This window comes from Mixophyes fleayi, chromosome 4, assembly GCF_038048845.1.
Source record: "Mixophyes fleayi isolate aMixFle1 chromosome 4, aMixFle1.hap1, whole genome shotgun sequence".
NCBI classification, from domain to species: Eukaryota; Metazoa; Chordata; class Amphibia; order Anura; family Limnodynastidae; genus Mixophyes; species Mixophyes fleayi.
Window position 1 is genome coordinate 66141082 of NC_134405.1, and position 6002 is coordinate 66147083.

At 45.1% G+C, this 6002-nt stretch overlaps 1 protein-coding gene across 2 annotated transcripts in view; it reads left to right on the forward strand.

Moving 5' to 3' along the window:
* GPAT2 (glycerol-3-phosphate acyltransferase 2, mitochondrial) overlaps window positions 1-6002 on the forward strand; it is a 56285-nt gene that overhangs the window by 48387 nt on the left and 1896 nt on the right. The window lies entirely within an intron of this gene.

Consider the following 6002-nt stretch of genomic DNA (forward strand, 5'->3'; position numbering starts at 1 on the left):
TCCCTATATTAAGCACCTGTGGTCAACACCACGTTGCCTGATCTGGGAGTCTCATTCCCCATGAGCCTCTGAAGGTGTTCCTGTGTTTCCTCGTTTATTCAGCGCTGCTGATTCCTGTGGTTTCCAAACCACTTCTACCTCTGTGGTTTCCTAACCACTTCTACTACTGTGGTTCCCATACCACTTCTACCATCAACTGTATCATCGTGACTGTTTGCTGATTCCTATCCGCTGCCTCCGTGCACTACAGTCTCCTATACCACTTCAACGCTATTATATTCCATAGTGACTGTTTGCTGATTCCTATCCGCTGCCTCCGTGCACTACAGTCTCCTATACCACTTCAACGCTATTATATTCCATTGTGACTGTTTGCTGATTCCTATCCGCTGCCTCCGTGCATTACAGCCTTCTCTCCTTATCCACTCACCTGTTCATCATCAAGTCTGTGAGCTGATTCCTAGCCGCTGCCTCCGTGCACTGCAGTCTCCAGCTTGCAACTCGTCTGTATTCATCATCGTGACTGTGAGCTGATTCCTATCCGCTGCCTCCGTGCACTACAGCCTCCAGCTGGCAACTCGCCTGTGTTCATCATCGTGACCGTGAGCTGATTCCTACCCGCTGCCTCCGTGCACTACAGCCTCCAGCTGGCAACTCGCCTGTGTTCATCATCGTGACTGCAAGCTGATTCCTATCCGCTGCTCCTGTGCACCTCAGCCTCATCTCATCTCTCCCGTGGGTCCGCAGAGTCCTGCTGCCGCTGCCAGTCCTATCGTCCATCCACTGCTGATCCGCTCTCCACGCCTTCCTGGTTCCCCTGGTCGCTACCCTCCTGTCAGCATTGGATTCGTGTCCCTGTTGGTCTACTTACCTGTGCGCTGCACCTACTAGACTCCTGCTTCTTACATCCAGGGACTTCTCATCCTGTCGGCCTCCTGCCGCCCAGGTATCACTGCACTCCTGTCTGACTGCCTTCTGAACCACGGTATGCATACTTCTCATTGACTGTGCTGGTGTATTGCATATCTTGCTGGACTGTGTTGGTTCTCCTCTGGAGTCTGCAATCCGCTGAGTCTTTTGCCATCATTGACTGTGTTACCTTGTGCTGGACTACTTCAGAGACTTCCTACATTTGCAGACCTGTTCAGTCATTTATATATATTGTGCATATTACTGTGGATCGTGTTTAATGTGCCCGTGTACATCCTGTGTTGCAGTCTCTCCCCGTACACCTCCTCACATATATTTTCAGTGGTACAACTTGCTGAAGGCAGACCACTGATTCCTGTTCCAGTATCACCTGTTCCATTCCTCTCACATAGCAGTGGTACAACTTGCTACCGCAGACCACTGACTTCCCGGATACCTCCACTTGGATTCCATTCCTTCACTCAGACAGCGGTACCACTTGCTATCCGCAGACCGCTGACTCTCATCACCTCCTCGTTTCAGTTGGACATTCCTCCTCACTATAGCAGTGGTACAACTTGCTAACGCAGACCACTGACTACCTCCACTTGCCTTGTCCATACAGTTCCTCGTGTATTGTTACCTCCATATTACCAGTGCTGCTAGTCATAGACTTTCCTGAGCATCTCATCATCTACTATTGCCTGTTCCGTGATCACCCTGCTACCAGAGTACACTATTACCATCTACATTGCTCTGGTAAGCTTACCACCTGGTGATCCCTGGGTAAAGACTCCTAGTGCCCGTGACATTGCCCTAATTTATTTATTTTTCCTGGATCTTGGCAGGGGAACTGTACCTTTTTAAACACCCTGTTTTTCATCTTCCATTGAGGGGAGTTCCTCTGTCCTCAGCCAGCAGACACGTGGACCTTTGGCCGCCTAGGGTAAGGATAGATCAGGACAGGTATAGAGGGCTGAATGGCAGCCTTCAGTGGGAGTCTGCAAGAGTGCAAGTCTTCAGGGGGGCACAATTGGGGCACGCACATGTGATGCTGCAGACTAACGGCAGTAATACTGTTAATACAGCATCCTAGACGTGATCTAGAAGATCCAGATTACCTTCACTTTGTATATCTACCACTCATAGGTTCAACTATCCAGTGACATTTGGCCAACATTGACGGTCATCTGCAGGACTTAATCTACTTAGTGAGTTGACAAGTGAGGTTGTTGCTCATTGTAGAGGACTTCAAGGTAGTTTGGATACAACCCATTTTCTTTTGGGGTACATGTCCGATACCCTGGAATCCATGTTCAACAAAAGGGGCACTAGCCATAATGGTCCACAGCTATGTCTCTGCCAAATGCCTGATGATTTACCTGTGGGACAATCGGGCCTCCTTTGTGCTACCTGATTCACTCGGCATTGCCTGAAGCAGACTGGGTATGGTCCCTAGCAGTTTTTGGACAGCATTTACTGCCTACAAATTTGGGTGAGGATTCTGTGGGGTGCGTCCAAGAATCTGTGGTGTTTTTGTCCTGGAACCTGCCTGCCTGGCTTGGATCTCTAATTAAATCCATTAAGGACCTGTCAAGGAATGATGAAGGCCTGCAGGCACCTTGTTACCTGAAGAGCAAGGAAGGCTCCTGAGGTATTGTGTACACCCTCTTGCTGGTTGCTCAGGCTGAATCCTTCCTTTCCACTTAAGGTGTATCAGGTTTGCTAAGTAGCTGAGCTCAGTGCTAACTCGTGACAGCTGAATGAAGGACAGTATTGTCCAGGATATGGATTAAAGTGTTCGTTTTGGAGACATATCTCTGAGTGGAACCTAGGCTTACTTTCGGGTCTGTACTGGACTCCTCTTCCTGTCTGCAGTTTACAACCCCCTCTGTCCAATTCTGTTCGGACATGTGCATATTACACTTTGTGACCACTCTCCTGCAGCTTAGACAAATACTGTATTTTCTATGTTAATGTTTTCACACTTTTACATGTTCTTTTCTTGGTTGCTTTGACCCTTTTCTATTTACTATTCAGATAACTTTAATACTGTAATCTATAATAGGAAAGACCCATTCCTAAAGGTTGGTATTTAGAAGGATATTTCATGCACAGCGTTTCTGTTTACTTCATATTGCTGGGGTTGTTTTACTACAGGGTTCTGTGTTTTAACATTGTGATTCTGTTTGGCATAGAAGTATACCTTGGTTTGGGTATACAGAGTGGGGAAAATTTATTCATTTTGTGATTCCTATTGGGAGAAAAAAATTATATAAATAAAATTATTATTGTTACTATTTATTATGATCTTATTGGGCTGTGTTATAGTCTCAGAGGGTTTCTATGCTTGCTGTTTTCTTATGCTATGCAATTATATTACATGGCAAAAATGATGTGAACCCCACTTCTAATTAGTGTGTTTGGCCATTTCAGTCACACCCATAAAATCAATCATACAGCCATGCAGTCTCCAAACTTTAGCAGTAGAATGGGTTGTATTGTGAAGGTCAGTAACTTTCAACTTGGCACGGACATAGGATGCCACCTTTCCAGTTTGTAAAATGTATGCGCCGGTCAACTGTAAGTGCTGTTATTGTGAAGTGGAAATATCTAGGACCAATAACAGTTCATACACAAAGCTGTAGAGCACACAAGCTCACAGAATGGGACCGCTAATTGCTGAAGCATGTACAAATCATCTCTCCACAGATGCAACACTCACTACCGAGTTTTAAACTGCCTCTGGAGGCAACGTCGGCACAGGAATTGTTCTCCAGGAGCTTCATGCATTGGGCTTCCATAGTGGAGCAGTCACATACAAGCCGCATATCGCCAAACTCAATGTCAAACATCGACTGGAGTGGTGTAAAGCACACCGGCTCTGGACTCTGAAGTGACCAATTAAGCTTCATCATCTGGCAGTCTGTTAAATGAATCTGGAATTGACTGATGCCAGGAGAACGTTTCTTACCCAAATACGTACTGCAAGCTGTAGAGTTTGATGGAGGAGGAATAATGGTCTGGGCTGTTTTTCATGGTTTTGGCTGGGCCTCTTGGTTCCAGTAAAGGGAAATATTGAGGCTAGAGTATACAATGACATGCTAGAAATATTGTATTCTTCCACCATTGTGGCAACAGTTTGGGGAAAGACCTTTCCCAATTCCTCATGACAGTGCCACCGTGCACAAAGTGAGGTCCATCAAAAAATTTCCACAGTTGGTGTGGAAGAACTTGACTGGCCTGCACAGAGCCCTGACCTCAACCCAATCAAACACCTTTGGGATGAATTGCAAAGCTGACTGTGATGCAGGCCTTATTGCGCAACATCAGTGCCTGACTTTAATAATGCTCTTGTAGCCGAATGGATGCGAATATACACAGCCATGTTCCAAAATGTAGTGGAAAGCCTTACCAGAGAAGTGGAGGCTGTTTTAATATTATTAATTTCATACATTTGTTAAATACCACAGCACCATACAGTAGGTAAAACAGGACATACATAAAACAGGGACAAACAAGGTAGACAAAATAAATGCAGACATAAAAGGGTATGGAGGACCCTGCTCATTAGAGAGCTTACATTCTAAGTGGAAGAGGGCACAGCTGAAACAAGAGAAGCAAATGTGATTCAGAGTGGAGATTGGGAAAGTTGTTCGGGTGTATTAGGATGAATAGTGTTATCGAGGATACGGCAAGCTCTATTAAAAAAAAAAAGGTTTTCAGAAGAGTCTAAAGAGTTTAAGGCTGTGGGAAAGTCTAATTAGGCTTGGTAGAGCAGTCCATAAGTAGGGAGCAGCACGGGAGTAGTCTTGGAGGCGGGAGTGAGAGGTGGTTACCAGAGACGAGACAAGGTGCAGGTCAGAGGTAGATCCAAGATGGTGTGAGGGAGAGTATTTTGATATGAGATTTGAGATGTAGGAAGGGGTGATGATGTTGAGGGCTTTGTAGGTAAGGGTGAGTAATTTGAATTGGATTCTGGAGGACACAGGAAGCCAGTGTAGGGATTTACAAAGTGGTGGAGCAGTGAGAGAGGAAGATCAGTCTTGCAGCAGCATTTAGGATGGATTGAAGTGTGGTTACATGGGTGTTGAGAATGTCAGATAGCAGGAGGTTGCTGTAGTCAATACGGGAGATGAGACTGAATAAGAGATTTGGTAGCATGTTGAGTAAGAAAAGCATAAACTTATAGCAGCAAAGGGGAGGGGGGATCAACTCCCTATTAATGCCCATGGTTTTGGAATAGGATATGCAACAAGCACACATGGATGTGATGTGCAGTTGTCCACATACTTTTGGCCATGTAGTGTATCCATTTTCTGAAGTCTCTGTACAGGGTTGGATGCTTAGAGGGTCTGTACCTGCTGCTAACAGTGTGCATGCAGTCCCTGTTTCAGGTATTCACCTCAACTATTTGATTATCACAGGGAAACTGATGAGTGGCAGCTACATCTCTTTATGTGAAATGTTAGGGAATAAACGATAGAATAAAAAGTCTTTGGAGAACTGAAAAAAGTATAACTTAGACCTGATGTGTCTGATTGCAATACACTCCATGAGCAAAGCTCAGAGACAAAGATCAGTTGGTCTGTTGTGCACTCTTCAAATTCATGTGGGTGTTACTCGTGGTTCGCAGACTAAGCTTGACACTTTCTTTTTAGATTATGCAATCGGATGCAGAACTAATTGCCCAGTGAGAATGTGCAGATGCTGAGGCCACCCTGGATATGGGATGTTTTTTTGAGAGGAAACCTCATCTTAAAGTAGCATAAAATAGGGAAAGTAAATTATAACAGGGGTGCTTTGACCTAGAGTGAGAGTACATTTAATCCTTTTACAGAGGAGGCACAGATTTTGTGGCTGTCTGCCCAAAAGGAAGGATTTCTCCAAATGGAGAATGCTTCTTACTAAATATGTCCAGTACGTCTACGCTGTCATGGCTTTCTTGGTTAGGGGTATACATTCAACCATGCCTTGTGTTATGGAGGATTTTTGTGCATCCAAAGAAGATTACTCTCTGGACCAACTGCTCTCCTACATGGGGAAGATATCTTAACCAAATGTCTCCTTAAGCCACGGATTTTCTTGATTCT